Here is a 16,945-nt window from a genome sequence, read left to right as displayed (position 1 = left end):
GGTCTTATGTCAATGGGCCCTGCTGGTGTGTGAGCCCTTGGCAGGTGCCTGACCATGCCTACCCTTGATGCCAGCCCTGCATTGTGAGCAGGTTGGAAGTATTTAGGAGCAGAGGTGCTCTTCCCACAATAAGATGAACATTGTGATCAGATAAATAATGCACTCATTGTGATACAAGTTTATGACCCTCGTCGACATTCCTGGTTGCAAAAGGGGGTGGTTCACCTCATTCTCTGAGTGTCAGGGAGTTCCAGGGATTGCTTCTTTATGGGGTCTGGGTCTTTGTTTTTAATGAGGGTGAGTAGGCATATAGTGTAAACTGACCTTTTCCAGTCTTGTGGCCACTGTTGAGTGTTCCAAATTTGTTGGCATATTGAGTGCAGCACTTTAACAGCATCATATTTTAGGATCTTAAATAGCTCAGCTGGAAGATTGTCATCTCTGCTAGCTTTGTTGTTACTACTGCTTCCTAAGGCCCACTTGACTTCATTCTCTAGGATGTCCGGCTCAAGTTCAGTGACCGCACTATCATGGCTATCAGGGACATTCAGATCTTTCCTGTATAGTTCTTCTGTGTATTCTTTCCACCTCTTCTTAATCTCATCTGCTTCTGTGAGGTGCCTGCCTTCTTTGTCCTTTATCATGCCCGTCTTTGCACAAAACGTTCCCTTGAGATCTCCAATTTTCTTGAAGAGATCTCTAGTCTTTCCCATTCTGTTGTTTTCCTCGATTTATTTGCATTGTTCATTTAAGAAGGCCTTCTTGTCTCTCCTTGCTATTCTCTGGAACTCTGCATTCAGTTGGATAGATCTTCCCCTTTCTCCCTTGCTTTTCGCTTCCCTTCTTTCCTCAGCTACTTGTAAAGCCTCATCAGACAGCCACTTGGCTTTCTTGCATTTCTTTTTCTTTGGGATGGATTTTGTTGCTGCCTCCTGAACAATGTTACGGACCTCCGTCCATAGTTCCTCAGGCACTCTGTCTATCAGGTCTAATCCCTGAAATCTATTCCTCACCTCCACTGTATATTCATAAGGGATATGATTTAGGTCATACCTGAATGGTTTAGTGGTTTTCCCTACGTTCCTCAATTTAAGCCGAAATTTTGCAACAAGAAGCTCATGATCTGAGCCACAGTCAGCTCCAGGTCTTGTTTTGACTGACTGTATAGAGCTTCTCCATCTTTGGCTGCAAAGGACATAATCAATCTGATTTCGATATTGACTATCTGGTGATGTCCATGTGTAGAGTCGCCTCTTGTGCTGTTGGAAAAGAGTGTTTGCTATGATCAGCGTGTTCTCTTGGCAAAACTCTATTAGCTTTTGTCCTGCTTCATTTTGTACGCCAAGGCCATGCCTGCCTGTTATCCCAGTGATTTCTTGACTTCCTACTTTAGCATTCCAATCCCCTATGATGAAGAGGACATTTTTTTTTGGTGTTAGTTCGAGAAGGTGTTGTAGGTCTTCATAGAACCGATCAACCTCAGCTTCTTCGGCATCAGTGGTTGGGGCATAGACTTGAATTACTGTGATGTTGAGTGGTTTGCCTTGGATTCGTACTGAGATCATTCTATCGTTTTTGAGATTGTACCCCAGTACTGCTTTTCCCACCTTTTTGTTGACTATGAGTGCTACTCCATTTCTTCTAAGGGATTCTTGCCCACAGTAGTAGATATGATGGTCACCTGAATTAAATTCACCCATGCCTGTCCATTTTAGTTCGCTGATTCCCAAGATGTCGATGTTCAGTCTTGCCATCTCATGTTTGACCACCTCCAGCTTACCTCGATTCATTGATCTTACATTCCAGGTTCCTAAACAATATTGTTCTTTACAGCATCGGATTTTCTTTTCACCACCAGACACATCCACAGCTGAGTGTCCTTTTGGCTTTGGCCCAGCCACTTCACTCTTTCTGGCACTACTTGGAAATACCCTCTGCTCTTCCCCAGTAGTATACTGGACACCTTCCGACCTGAGGGGCTTATCTTCCGGCGTCATGTCTTTTAGCCTTGTGATATGTTCCATGGGATTTTCTTGGCAAGAATATTGGAGTGGGTTGCCATTTCCTTCTCCAGTGGACCACATTTTGTCAGAACTCTCTGCCATGACCTGTCTGTCTTGGGTGGCCCTGCACGGCATAGCTTATGGCTTCACTGAGTTACGCAAGCCCCTTAGCCACAACAAGGCAGTGATCCAATTCCAAAGAAGGGCGACACCAAAGAGTGTTCAAACTACCGCACAATTGCACTCATTTCACATGCCAGCAAGGTTATGCTCAAAATCCTACAAGCTAAGTCAACAACCTCCGATATGCAGACGATACCACACTAATGGCAGAAAGCGAAGAGGATCTAAAGAGCCTCTTGTTGAGGGTGAAAGAGGAGAGTGCAAAAGCTGGTTTGAAACTCAACATTAAAAAAACTAAGATCATGGCATCTGGCCCCATCACTTCCTGTCATATAGAAGGGGAAGAAATGGAAGCTGTGACAGATTTTATTTTCTTGGGCTCCAAGATCACTGCAGATGGTGACTGTAGCCATGAAATTAAAAGACGCTTGCTCCTTGGGAGGAAAGCTATGGCCAACCTAGACAGCATAGTAAGAAGCAGAGACATCACCTTGCCGACAAAGGTCTGTCTAATCAAAGCTATGGTTTTCCCTGTAGGAACGTACGGCTGTGAGAGCTGGACTGTAAGGAAGGCTGAGCGCCGTAGAATCGATGCTTTCAAACTGTGGTGCTGGAGAAGACTCTTACGAGTGCCCTGGACTGCAAGGAGGTCAAATCAGTCCATCCTAAAGGAAATCAACCCTGAGTGCTCATTGGAAGGACAGATACTGAAGCTGAAGCTCAAATATTTTGACCACCTAATGCGAAGAGAAAACTCCCTGGAAAAGACCCTGATGCTGGGAAAGACTGAAGGCAAAAGGAGAAGGGGACGGCAGAGGATGAGATGGCTAGATAGCATCACTGATGCAATCAATATGAACTTGAGCACGCTCTGAGAGAGAGCACAGGACAGGAAGGCCTGGCGTGCTATGGTCCATGGGGTCACGAAGAGTCGGACAAGACTGAATGACTGAACAATAACAACAAGGCATATAGTGTCTTTGTAATCTCCGTTTATTTGCAAATATGTAAGAAGAGCATATTGGATGCATGTGGACTTATCAAAAAGGCAGCACAACAGCTAAATCTGCATTAGATTCCCAAAGTGCAATAACTGCAGCCCTGCTCCACAAGGCTACTTCTAATTTTAGCTGATTTGCAGTTCTCTTTCTCCAAATCCAAACTGCAACTACAGCTAGACTTACACTACTGCTTTATAGCAGTATTGAAGTGCACCGATAACTGTTGGGACACACTGCGCATTCGATATACCAGTTTGTAGTATTATTTCCTGCTTTTTATTCCACATTACCCAATGCACTGCAACAAATGTAATTGTGTGTGCTATGAGGTATAAATGTGCAAGAGGGATATAGTGTTACCATGAAGGAATTGTACCAGGTGTAGATCTGGCCTGTTACTGTTTCTATGCCCTATCACTAGCTGAAAACTGTGACATTCCAGACATTGGAGGGAGAGATTTCCAGCCATTAAAGAACATTCATCCTTCTTGTTAAGTCCTAGGCCTAACCTATAACTATATTTAAATGGAATAAATCAAGGCAAAATTTATCCTGCCAGAAACTAACTTTGTAAACCTAGGAATTTCTGCAGACACTAGCCTTTAAAATGGAAATATATATATATATATAGAGAAAAGAACAACAGATGAACTGTCCTTCTATCCCATCACCTCACTGAAGCATTCTCCCTGAATAGCTTTTCCCTGCATTTTACTCAGTAGTGTATTTGTCTGGAACAACAAATCCTACAAGCTGCACCTGGCTATGATTAATTATTTAGCCCAAGGATGTGGCAGATGAACAAGATAACTAATTCATTTCCAGGGAGGCACCAAAGGTGTTTGTATAGCTTTTAAATAAAGGGAGGAAATGAGTTTCCTATAATGGTTTAAAACAACAACAACCACCCTGTAAAAGTATTTCAAGAGCCTTTTTTGTTTTGCTTTAAAAAAAAAAACACCCTCAAGGTAAAGGAAGAGTAGCACTTGGTCGCTGGATTAAAACAAAGCTTTCTGAAAGGGCAAGTATAGAAGAACCCGTGTTTGTGTTGGAGACTGATTCAAAGTTCTCCATGACCCTGAACAAGAAAAGGTGTATCACAGTTTTCCAGGTAATTTGATAGAACTTGACATTAAGGGGCCATTTTAGAATAATAGGCAGCTGAAATGGCCTTTTTTTCTTTTCTCAGCCAGGCATGTTCTTAAAATGAGTGCTGTTATTTTAAAATAGCTCAAAGGAAAGCATGGTTAGGTGTGTAGAAAAGCTAGAGCACAAATGGCTTCTCAAAATTCTCCAGCCTATTTGTGGACTGAGAAACTGGGGGACAATTTCACCAAATTTCTCTACGGGCAGGAGAAATTCCTTAACATTTTCTTGCATATGGCACTCACCCTTAGCAATAGCTCTTTCTTTCTTTCTTTCTTTCTTTCTTTCTTTCTTTCTTTCTTTCTTTCTTCCTTCCTTCCTTCCTTCCTTCCTTCCTTCCAAGGGTTTTTGTTTCAGTGCTGTTGCAAGTAGCAGAAGCAATTGTGTTTGCAGTCTGGTCACTATTTTGCATCATCAGCAGTGCCCTGGACCCAGCATCATTCTGGGTCGTGGTGTGTGTGGGTGGGGGGGCGGGCAGGGTGCCAGTCACTACCCCCAAAATGGTGGAGACCATTCAGAGAAACTTCTGCCACATTGTCTTTTTTTTCTAGGTGAGTGGTGAGAAAAAGAAAACATCTCAGAGGCTTTCTCAGAAAATGGTATTCTGAAAAAATTGGCTCAGTTCTAAGAAAAATGGGAAATGGCCATATTTCTCACAGTCCCTTTCTTCATCCAGTGTCCAACATATGCCTTGCCAAAACCTTCTGAATCCTGTTGCCATCCTTTTATTGAAATAATACATTATGCCAATACATTTTGCATATTTTCATGTATTTCTTCAGATTGCAAAATTGGCAGCAAAGTGGCATTTGTGCAAATGTGTGTGTGTGGGGGGGAATAATTCCATTAGCTACAATGGTATAGTATCTTTGGCCAGGACTAGACATTACAGAAGATGGATAGCTACTGCCAAATACAGCAGCCCCATGGCTCTCCTCCTCCTCCTCCACTTCTTCATTCCCTTAGTAAAATGTAAAAAGGCAAATGTGTGATGTGTTGTCACCAAATTAGGTGTTTCCTCACCTCACTTAATTGGCTTCTAGTTGCAGGAGCAGGAGTGGGGAACTCACAGTATGGTGAGGGTACATCATGAATGTTGTATTGTTAGATATTATCAGGGGAGAGAGGAGGAAACATGGGCTGCTGCTTTGAGTAGGGGACTCACATCTCCTGTAATGTCTAGTTCTGTGTTTAGAAGGATACTGTTTCCATTAGTGCTGTGCCAAAAATTTCTCCCACATTCTTTTGACCAGTCTCATTCAATTTGATAGAAAAGAAATTGCTTTTGGACAGAAATTCAAAGGAGAAGAAAATTTCAGAAAAATGCTCATGGGTTGCATTCAGGGTTCTTGTGCTTGCTTTATTTGTGGTAGCCAAGGAGTTTGTGTGAGTGTCCTGTCATTCATTGCACAATCATCTCTCCAGCAGCCTGTTAGGGTTGGCGGAGAATTTCTCCCCGAAACTTCGGGGGGCCGAGCGCCAACGTGTTCGGCCCCCCGAACAAGTTTCGGGGAGAAATTCTCCGCACCCCCCCGCACCGGGATTTACCTTTCCCGAATGTCCCTCCTGGCGGCGGGTCCCGGCGGCGGTTCATCGGGTCTTCGTCAGGGGTGGGGGCGGCAGCCGATCTTTCGACCGGCTGCCGCCGCCACCATTCCAATAAAAGTAAAAAAAACACAATGCCCCCATGATAGGCTACGTGACGATGAACGTAGCCTATCACGGCTAGATCTGCAAAGTCAGCCATGATAGGCTACATAAATCGTCATGTAGCCTATCATGGGTGACTTAAAAAAAAAAAAAAAAAGCGCTACGGCTAATGGCGGCCCCCATAGGGAGCCGCCATTCGCGTTCCTTATTTGGTCACTGTAGTCTACGTAAAGATTACGTAGACTACGGCGAAAATAAGGGCAACACTATTTGCGTTGCCCTTATTTTCGCCGTAGTCTACGTAAAGATTTACATAGACTACAGCGACCAAATAAGGAACGCAAATGGCAGCTCCCTATGGGGGCCGCCATTTGTGTACGCGCTTTTTTTATTTTTTAAAGTCACCTGTGATAGGCTACGTGACGATTTACGTAGCCTATCACAGCTGACTTTGCAGATCTAGCCGTGATAGGCTACGTTAATCGTCACGTAGCCTATCACGGGGGTGTTTTTTTTTTTTAACTTTTAATTTCGCGGCCGGGCTAGGCGAGGTGCCTCCCCCCCGGCCTGAATTTCTGCCGGGCGAGGCAGGAAGCCTCCCCCCCGGCCTGAATTTCAGCCGGGCGAGGCGGGAAGCCTCCCCCCCCAGCCTGAACTTCGGGGGGAGAGCAGCGAAGCACCTCCCCCCCACCGCGAAAAGCTGCGAGACCAGGTAAGTGGCTTTCGTGCACCCCTAATTTTGACAGGCCATCTGCACACAGCTCTAGTTGCAATGGTTAAACTAATTTTGTACGTGCAAGAGAAGAAAGGCAAAATGACAATGACCCCAATCCAGATGTAGTCATGGGCACGCTTTGCAACCCTGGATAGAGATGCACATCCAAGATCCAAATGACCTTTGGATAAGTATCACAGTGCAGACAGGGATGTACAGCCAGGTTTGAATCTGTATGTGTATGGAAGCCTTCCTATCCATGTGGATTCTTTTGGACAGATCAGAGTAGGGATGTACGAAAGTGACTTACCTTTTGCAGATTATGTGAATACAACTTCCAATTCCAGCTGTTGCAGTAGTATTTTTTTTTCTCCTTTACATGTTCCTAGAATTTTCCAGAATAAATAAAGCCCCACACTTGTCTTGATTATCTCTGGCCACTTTCTTCTCCTGAATTTCATTGCTAGCGTGCTTGGGAAAGGTATCATGGGAATTTTCAGAGGGAGGGAAACATATGATACTAGTATTTGGGGAGCCTCCCCCCCACACATTGATTGTGTGAGAGAACTTTTCATCTGTTAAATGATGTGTGTGCGAGTGCTGGTAGCAGCAGCAAAGCACATTTTGGTAGCCACCGTTTTATATTTTCCCAGAATGCCTAGATGTTGCATCATTCAGAGGCAAAATGTGTGCCCATCCAGTGCTGGCTGACATTTTTTTCTGGAGGAAAATGTGCCCCCAGTGCTGGCTGCCATTTTTCTCCAGAAGGACAAAATGTCTGGGATATTCTGCTAAAATAAAAGAGCAGCCACCAAGAGTCAGTCACACAAAAGAAGCTGCTGTCACTGGAGAAAGCTAAGTCTACCCCCACCCTCGAATGAGTGATGAATATGAATGAATGGGATAGTGAAGACAAACTCCAGTCATACCCATTCATTACTCACGGCATCTATTTTGTAGCAAATTCAAATTGAATCAAAGGGAGCCCATTCAGTTCATTTTGTCAGTCATTAAAAAATGGAATGGACATCCATATTAAATTATTACTGAGCATAAAGTGAAGTCAGTGCGAGCCTATGCAAGACAGTAGCACAGCTTCCTGGGGCCCAGTAATTGTTTTAATCCAAGCTGGTTAATTGGTTAATCCAAGCTTTCCAACAATTAAAATATATGGAAATTGATCTCAGAACTGACATGTAAAGCCCTGGCACTACATGTGTTTGAAGCCAAGTAAGATTCCATATTAACATATGTTAATGATTCCCATGTTTGGCTGTAGTGTACTGCAGGAGCATCTTGAGGCGCTATCCATATTTTATTCGGGTTAAGAGATATGAGCAGCCATGATTTCGAGAGAGAGTATCTGCATAAGTGTGATGGAACTCAGAAGTCCGTGAGAGCCAAGTTTCATGGTTTTGTCACTGGTGCGGCCATGCAATAGATTATCCTCCAAGAACAGCAACAAATGGAAACCCACCTCATTTCCTCATCTCATTAATTCATAAGGCACTGAACTGCAACCTTCAAGGAGTGAACAGGGCTGCATGGAGACAGAAATGGATCTCTCAGCAGACCAACAATGGGGGATGCTTATTTCAATTGCAAAAATGGAAAAATCCTATGAAATAGTATGTTCTTAACCTGGGGACACCTGGAGTAAGGGAGATATTTTTTGTTCTGTGGGTTGGACTACTCCCCTCCCTCCTCCTGAGAACATTGAATAAAAAGGGAGAGATCATGGCCACCTGATTCTGCTTTCATTTATCACCCTATTCAAGGTTTCTAATAATTACATAATGGGGCCAAAAAACAAAATAAAAAAACCAGATGGTTGCTATATAATGACAAAGATTCTTGAAACACTCTATCAAAATGAGGCAGAAAAGAAAAGTTTATTTCAGGAATGCCACAAAAAGAAGACCACCTCTGAAGTTACTTTAATGTAAGATTCATGAAACCACCCTAATCAAGTTGGTGATGTTCCAGTACAAAGGCTTTCAAACCATGTTTCCCAGAACCCTGGCATTCCTTGGAACCTTATCCAGGGGAATACAGCTGTCAAGTCTCAGGCTTTGGCCCTGAAACCCATGTTTTGGGGTCCATTCTCAGGGTGGCATTTAGCCACCAGCTCATTTCAAATTGCTGTCACTGAATGATGAGTCTGGAAGAATTGCAGTAATCTTATTTTAAAACAACTACTTTTTAAAAAAATCGCATATTCATCTCTGAAAGTGAAAATATTGCATAAGAGGACACACACACACACACACACACACACACACAAATGTCCAATTTTTCCAGTGGAAGAACTGGGGGCAAAAAATACAATGTAAAAAACAAGACAAAGCAGCTTGTTTTTCCATGGATGTTCAATTTCTTTGGGTCTTCACGTCACTAATTGTGTTACTTTAATGCAGAGTCATGTCCCTGAGTCCTGCCTAGATGGCAGATTTTTTGTTTCCAACTGTTGGCAATGGCATTGCTTATTAACCCATGGCATCACTATGCCCTGCTCTATGAGTCTCAGGCTTTGGGATATCACCCAGTAACCCTATAGACAACTTGTCTGAAAGGCTCGTCCACCCAAACAGAACTTCCCCTGCAATGCACAATCATAGGGGGTACATTCACATCCCGGCTTAGTCTACATGTGTAGCAGAATGAGGTTGCAGAGTGGACCACAATATTTTAGAAGTAAGGTAGAGGAGGGAGAAAAACAGCCAGAACAGCAACAGCATGCGAAGGACAGAGCCAGAACCATTTCCATGGATCTGTGAGTTTTTATTTAGAATGAGGTGTTTTGTTCTTGAGTGTGGGAGAATTCAAAAGTGGTGTCTCTCACTTTTATTCTGAAGTGATACAGTCCATACACAAAGTATACATGTACTGAATGTAATGAGTGAACACTCACAGAATAACTCTGATAGTTATTTGTTGTTCAGTGATTCAGTCGTGTCCGACTCTTCGTGACCCCATGGACCATAGCACGCCAGGCCTTCCTGTCCTGCGCTCTCTCCCGGAGCGTGCTCAAGTTCATATTCATTGCATCAGTGATGCTATCTAGCCATCTCATCCTCTGCCATCCCCTTCTCCTTTTGCCTTCAGTCTTTCCCAGCATCAGGGTCTTTTCCAGTGACTTTTCTCTTCGCATTAGGTGGCCAAAATATTTGAGCTTCAGGTTCAGTATCTGTCCTTCCAATGAGCACTCAGGGTTGATTTCCTTTAGGATGGACTGATTTGACCTCCTTGCAGTCCAGGGCACTCGTAAGAGTCTTCTCCAGCACCACAGTTTGAAAGCATCAATTCTTCGGCGCTCAGCCTTCCTTATAGTCCAGCTCTCACAGCCATACATTACTACTGGGAAAACCATAGCTTTGATTAGATGGACCTTTGTCGGCAAGGTGATGTCTCTGCTTCTTACTATGCTGTCTAGGTTGGCCATAGCTTTCCTCCCAAGGAGCAAGCGTCTTTTAATTTCATGGCTACAGTCACCGTCTGCGGTGATCTTGGAGCCCAAGAAAGTAAAATCTGTCACTGCTTCCATTTCTTCCCCTTCTATATGCCAGGAAGTGATGGGGCCAGATGCCATGATCTTAGTTTTTTTAATGTTGAGTTTCAAACCAGCTTTTGCACTCTCCTCTTTCACCCTCAACAAGAGGCTCTGTTATAATCCTGATTGTCGAGGATTATCTATGTGCTCATAATAGGAACTATTATAAATGGGGCCCATTTGTACCTACTGATGTCAGTTCATGGCCCCAAATGACTGGTTGTGTCACATTGTGATATCATCATGCCCAGCAGAGTGTGGAAATGCTACCAAAGCAGCTGTAGAATGAGGAAAGGAGGAACAGAAAGGGAGGTGGGGCTGCACTGTATGTGCACTGTATTTTCACTGTATGTGAAAAATATATATCTCTGCACAGAAATACAGGAGGATGAGCTTGGTAGCCCCATTGAAAGCATCTGGATCAAAATAAATGGAGCAAAGAATAAAAGGAACCTGGTAGTCAGAGTCTACTACCGGCCACCCAATCAAGGAGAAGACGAGGATGAAACTTTTGAAAAGCAAATAGCCAATGTTTTAAGGAAGCATAATGTAGTAGTAATAGGGGACTTCAATTTCCCCAATATTTGTTGTGAGACAAATTCTGCAAAACATGGCCCCTCCAGGAAATTCCTGACTTGTGTGGCAGATAACTTCCTCCTACAGAAAGTAGAGGAAGGAACTAGAGGATTGGCTATCCTTGACTTGATCCTAACCAACAGAGATGACGTAGTCGATAAAGTAGCAGTTACAGGAAGTCTGGGGGAAAGCGACCATGTTGTACTTGAGTTCTTGGTTCTAAGGGAAGCAAAAGCCGAGTGTAGTCAAACGCATAATTTGGATTTTAGGAAAGCTGATTTTAATAAACTCAGAACAATGATCAGTAAGGTCCCATGGCAAGCGATGCTAGCGAGAAAAGGAGTCCAAGATGGGTGGGAGCTTTTAAAAAAAGAAATTCTCACTGCACAATTACAAACCATTCCAACAAGAAGAAAAAGTGGAAGACAACAGGAGAAGCCAATGTGGCTTCACAAAAAGCTTAGGGATGACCTGAAAACAAAAAAGGACACCTATAGGAAGTGGAAAGAAGGCCAAGTAACAAAGGAAGATTACAGGCAGGTAGCACAGAATTGCAGGGATGGTGTCAGGAAGGCTAAAGCTGAGAACGAGATGAGGTTAGCGAGGGATGCTAAAAACAACAAAAAGGCTTTCTTCAGCTATGTGCATAGTAAAAGGCAGAGGAAAGAAATGGTTGTTCAGCTATTAAATAAGGATGGCAAAACGATAACATGACAAAGAAAAGGCAGAGGTGCTCACTTCCTACTTTGGCTCAGTCTTCTCCCAAAAGAGGGTCTATGACCCCCCTGGCAAAGGCGAAGTACAGGCTGAAGGGGCAGGATTGCAGCTTGAGATTGATAGGTATATGGTCAAGGAACACCTAATTACTTTGAATGAGTTCAAATCTCCAGGGCCAGATGAACTGCATCCTAGAGTAATAAAGGAACTGGCAGATGATCTCTCAGAACTACTGTCTATTCTCTTTGAGAAATCATGGAGGACGGGGGAAGTGCCAGATGACTGGAGGAGGGCTAACGTTGTCCCTATCTTCAAAAAGGGTAAAAAGGAGGAACCTGGGAACTACAGACCAGTCAGTCTGACATCAATCCCATGGAAAATTCTGCAGCAGATGATCAAGCCATCCATCTGGAAGCACCTTGAAAACAATGCAGTGATTACTCGAAGCCAACATGGATTTGTCAAGAACAAGTCCTGCCAGAAGAATCTGATCTCATTTTTTGATCAAGTCACCTCCCTTGTGGACCATGGGAATGCTGTAGACATCATATACCTCGACTTCAGCAAAGCTTTCCACAAAGTGCCCCATGATATCCTGATGAGCAAACTAGCTCAAAGTGGGCTAGATGAAACAATGATCCGGTGGATCCACAGTTGGCTACAGAATCGGACTCAAAGAGTGCTTATCAATGGGACCTTCTCAAACTGGGGAGAAGTAATGAGTGGGGTACCACAGGGCTCAGTCCTGAGCCCAGTGCTCTTCACCATTTTTATTAATGACTTGGAGGAGGAGGTGCAGGGAATGCTGATAAAATTTGCAGATGACACAAAATTGGGAGGGATAGCTAATACTTTGGAAGACAGAAACAAAATTCAAAGTGATCTGGATAGACTGGAGCGCTAGGCAGAAAACAACAGAATGACTTTTAATAGGGATAATGCCAAGTTCTGCACCTACGAAAAAGAAACCAAATGCACAGTTACAAGATGGGGGATACATGGCTCAACAACATTACAAGTGAGAAAGATCTTGGAATTGTTGTCGATCACAAGCTGAATATGAGCCAACAATGTGATGTGCCTGCAAAAAAGGCAAATGCTATTTTGGGCTGCATTCATAGAAGCATAGCTTCCAAATCCCAGGAAGTACTAGTTCCCCTCTACTCCACACTAGTTAGGCCTCATCTGGAGTACTGTGTCCAGTTCTGGGCACCACACTTTAAGAAGGATGCAGACAAACTGAAGAGGGTTCAGGGGAGGGCAGCAAAGATGATCAGGGGACTGGAAACAAAGCCCTATGAAGAGAGACTGAAAGAACTGGGCATGTTTAGCCTTGAGAAGAGAAGTACTTGAAAGGTTGTCACAGAGAGGAAGGCCAGGATCTCTTCTTAATCCTCCCAGAGTGCAGGACATGGAATCATGGGCTCAAGTTACAGGAAGCCAGATTCCGGCTGAACATCAGGAGAAACTTTCTGACTGTTAGTTCAATACAACAATGGAACCAATGACCTAGGGAGGTGGTGGGCTCTCCCACGCTGGAGGCATTCAAGACGAGGCTGGACAGCCATCTGTCAGGGATGCTCTGACTTGGATTTCTGCATTGAGCAGGGAGTTGGACTCGATGGCCTTGTAGGCCCCTTCCAGCCCTACTATTCTATGATTCTATAAAAGAACAGAAGCTGTGAACAGTTGTGAACAGACACAAAGAAGGTAGGATTAAGGTTTGAGGATAGGCGCTGCTGCAATCGTTACTTTTGAGTAGGGATGTACGAAAGGTGCTTACCTTTTGTGAATTATGTTTATGGTTGGGGGGAGGTGTTCTGTTCCTCCCCCCAGAATCCTTGCCGGGGGGGGAGGCGCTCTGTTCCTCCCCCCCCCGGAATCCTGGCCGGCCGGCTCCACTCCGCAGGAATTCTGCGGAGCCGCCAGCCGGCTCCACCAGCGGCCAGACATCCGGCTGCTGGCTAGCAGGGATGCAAATGGTGGCAGCTGTAGCCGCCGCCGTTTGCGTCCCTGCAGTCAGCCGTGATAGGCTACGTAAATCTTTACGTAGCCTATCACGGCTGATTTAAAAGGAAAAAAAAACACGCATACGCAAATGGTAATGCCCATGGGCGCCACCATTTGCGTTCCTTATTTTGGCACATCTTAGTCTATGTAAACATTTACGTAGACTAAGATGGCGAAAATAAGGGGAACGCAAATAGCGTAGACGCTACGCTATTTGCATTCCCCTTATTTTCGCCGTCTTAGTCTATGTAAATGTTTACGTAGACTAAGACGTGCCAAAATAAGGAACACAAATGGCGGCGCCCATGGGCACTACCATTTGCGTATGCGTGTTTTTTTTTCCTTTTAAATCAGCCATGATAGGCTACGTAAAGATTTATGTAGCCTATCACGGTGTTTTTAAAAAATCTAGCCGTGATAGGCTACGTAAATCTTTACGTAGCCTATCACGTTTTTTTGTTTTTGTTTTTTTTTAACTGGAAATGGTGGCTGTGGCAGCCGGTTGGAAGACCGGCCGCCGCTGCCGCCGCCGCCGAACCGCTGCCGGAGCCGCCGCTGGAGCCGCCGCGGCTTCCAGGAAGATCCGCCCAAGGTAAGTCCCATCCCGGGGGTGGCGGGGCGTGGCAGACTGTTCCGCCAACGATTTCGGGGGGCCAAATGCGCTGGCATTCGGCCTCCCCGAGATCCGTGGCGGAATTCTCTGACATCCCTACTTTTGAGGTGAAAAGTCAATCAGGAGAACGTTCAGCCTGCCTTATAAAAATATACCCCTTTCCATTTCAGAAACAAGGGCCCTGTTTCCATGACAATGGAAGGAGAAGGGAGGAGTGGCTCACCCGCATTTTTGTAAGGAGCCGCTTTTGGTCCAGCCAGGGCTCCATGAGGGCAGGGCTCCATTCTAAGTGGCTTCACATAACTTACTTCTGGGTGGGGAGGGGTTGGAGTGAACATCATCTGAGTGGCAGAGGCTGCTCAAATCAATAAGAGAGGCTCCCCCCTCCAGGCTCCATAAGGAAGGTGCAAAGTAGTTACTTCCCCTTGTGCGCATTTGTAAGACAAGACTCCCAACAAACCCTAAGCCTCATTGAACACAATGAGTGTTACTTCTGAGTAGACACACAAATGCTTGTGCTGGAAAAGGGGGGAGAACACAGGGATAGGAAACCAGCCCCCTTTCTAACCAAACTGATGATACTATGCAGTATCTCTGTAATGAAGTGAAGTAGTTACTTCCTAAGGCAATAAAGGAAACAATAGAGAATTGGAGCCTAGAAATCAAATCACGCTTAACCACATTTCGAGAATTGAGCTTTAAACTGTGCCATTTCAATTGAGGGCAATCTCTGTAAGTACTGATGTGTGCATTCAGAGGGTGATCCTCATTCAGAACAATGGGAGTTACTTCTGAGGAGACACTAATGGGTTTGTTGTGTGAAAGAGAGCAGTAAACACAAAGACGGAAACCAGCCCCATTTTAACTAGCAGGATCTCTATAACGAGGCTCAAAGCAGTTATTTCCTAAGGCAATAAAGCAAACAATGGAGAATTGGAGCCTTGAGATCATGCTTAACCACACTGAGGGAATTGGGCTTTAAACTGTGCCATTTCAATTGAGGAGGATCTCTGTAAGTACTGATGTGGGCATTCAGAGGGCAAGCCTCATTGACCACAAGGAGAGTTACTTCTGAGGAGACACATATGGGTTTGTGCAGGGATGGGAAACAAACAGGAAACACTCCTTGATCGGGTCATGGTGAAAGGCACACCCCTGGGCAGGGCTAGCATATCTGAGGTCAATGTGGGGTTGGGGCACACAGCAACTATACCAGGAGAACCCGCCTTGAGGAAAAGAATTGGACTGTAAGCAATCTCAGGAAATCTGGTTTTTCTCTGATAAGCTCCAGGGTGGCTGCTGGATGGCCACGACTTCATGTATCCCTAACGCCCTCCACACACAGCCAGTTCGGAGTAAATCACTTGTGGAAACAGGCCCAAGGTGGCAGGGAACTAGAATTTAATGGCATTTAGCCTTCTGAAATCTCAGCAGAATTGGGTAGATACAGAAGCCTTAAAAAAACAAACAAAAAACAAACAAACCTGAATTGATTTCCCCTTATATGAAAAGGAGCCTTCATATTATTTTGGGCATTAGCAAGCTCTCTCAAAAGTAGTATTATCTTCATATAATTCTCCTAAAGCAGAGCTTTCCAAACTTTTCATGTTGGTGAAACACTTTTTGGACATGCATCATTTCACGACACAGTAATTCAGTTTTACTAGCAAACCGGAGGTTAAACTAACCTGTTATAAGAGATATGGACACATAAAAAGGTAAAGGTGTCCCCAACCAGTCGTGTCCGACTCTAGGGTGTGGTGCTCATCCCTGTTTCTAAGCTGAAGAGCCAGCGCTGTCTGAAGATGCTTCCGTGGTCATGTGGCTGGCATGACTGAACACCGAGGTGCACGGAACACTGTTACCTTTCCCGCCGAGGCGGTACCTATTTATCTACTTGCAATTTCTTGCTTTCGAACTTCTAGGTTGGCAGAAGCTGGGACTGAAGACGGGAGCTCACTCCGTCACGCAGCACTCGGGTCTCGAACTGCTGACCTGCCGACCTTCCAGTCTGCAGTTCAGCATTTTAACCACTAAGCCACTGCGGCCCCTTATGGACACATACATAAATTGTAATAAATAACAAAATGTATGGGGACACAACATATCTCATGAAAACCTTTCATTTATATTTTTAAAAGTATATGATTTGTAATAACATACATTGTTGTCATTTATGAGTAACAGTATGTAAATACGTGCAAGAATTTAAAAAAGTTGAATAACACCAATAACTACTTACCATTTTAATGGGATGTATGAGGTTGATGGGATGAACACAGCTTTTCAATATTTGGTGGAATATTAGATAAAGTCACTCGCATTTCATCATCAAGCATTTTTAAGCTTCCACGTTTCAGTGTCTTTAAGTTTGCCATCGTTGAAAAGGATACTTCACAAATGTATGTAGTAGAAAACTGCAGAAGAATTTTTAACGCTTTTTTAGCTATGTTTGGATGCATTTTTGAAATGTGAATCCAAAAGCTGTCTAAGTCACTAGGTTTTAGCATTAAATATGAAAATAACAGGACTGTTTTTAGCGCTTATCTTTCTCTGTTTTTTCTTATGAAAATAACAGCACCTGTGCTCCACTCCCACAGTGATAAAGTGAGATAAAGAAAGGAATCAGGACCAGGAGAAAATGTGAAAAATAAACAAAATTAACTAAAGTATTTACAATACATATTAGTAGGACACAAAGGTCCAGGTAGGAGCTTAGCTGCAAAAACACATGAAGCAGAGAAGCAAATGTTCAACAAAAATGGTGTAAATATATTAGGGTTGGCAGAGAATTTCTCCCCGAAACTTCAGGGGGCCGAGCGCCAACGTGTTCGGCCCCCC

The sequence above is a fragment of the Heloderma suspectum genome, chromosome 3, assembly GCF_057233095.1.
Source record: "Heloderma suspectum isolate Gila_16-S chromosome 3, 16-S_ref, whole genome shotgun sequence".
In the NCBI taxonomy this organism is placed as follows: domain Eukaryota; kingdom Metazoa; phylum Chordata; class Lepidosauria; order Squamata; family Helodermatidae; genus Heloderma; species Heloderma suspectum.
This window is presented reverse-complemented; position numbering follows the sequence as displayed.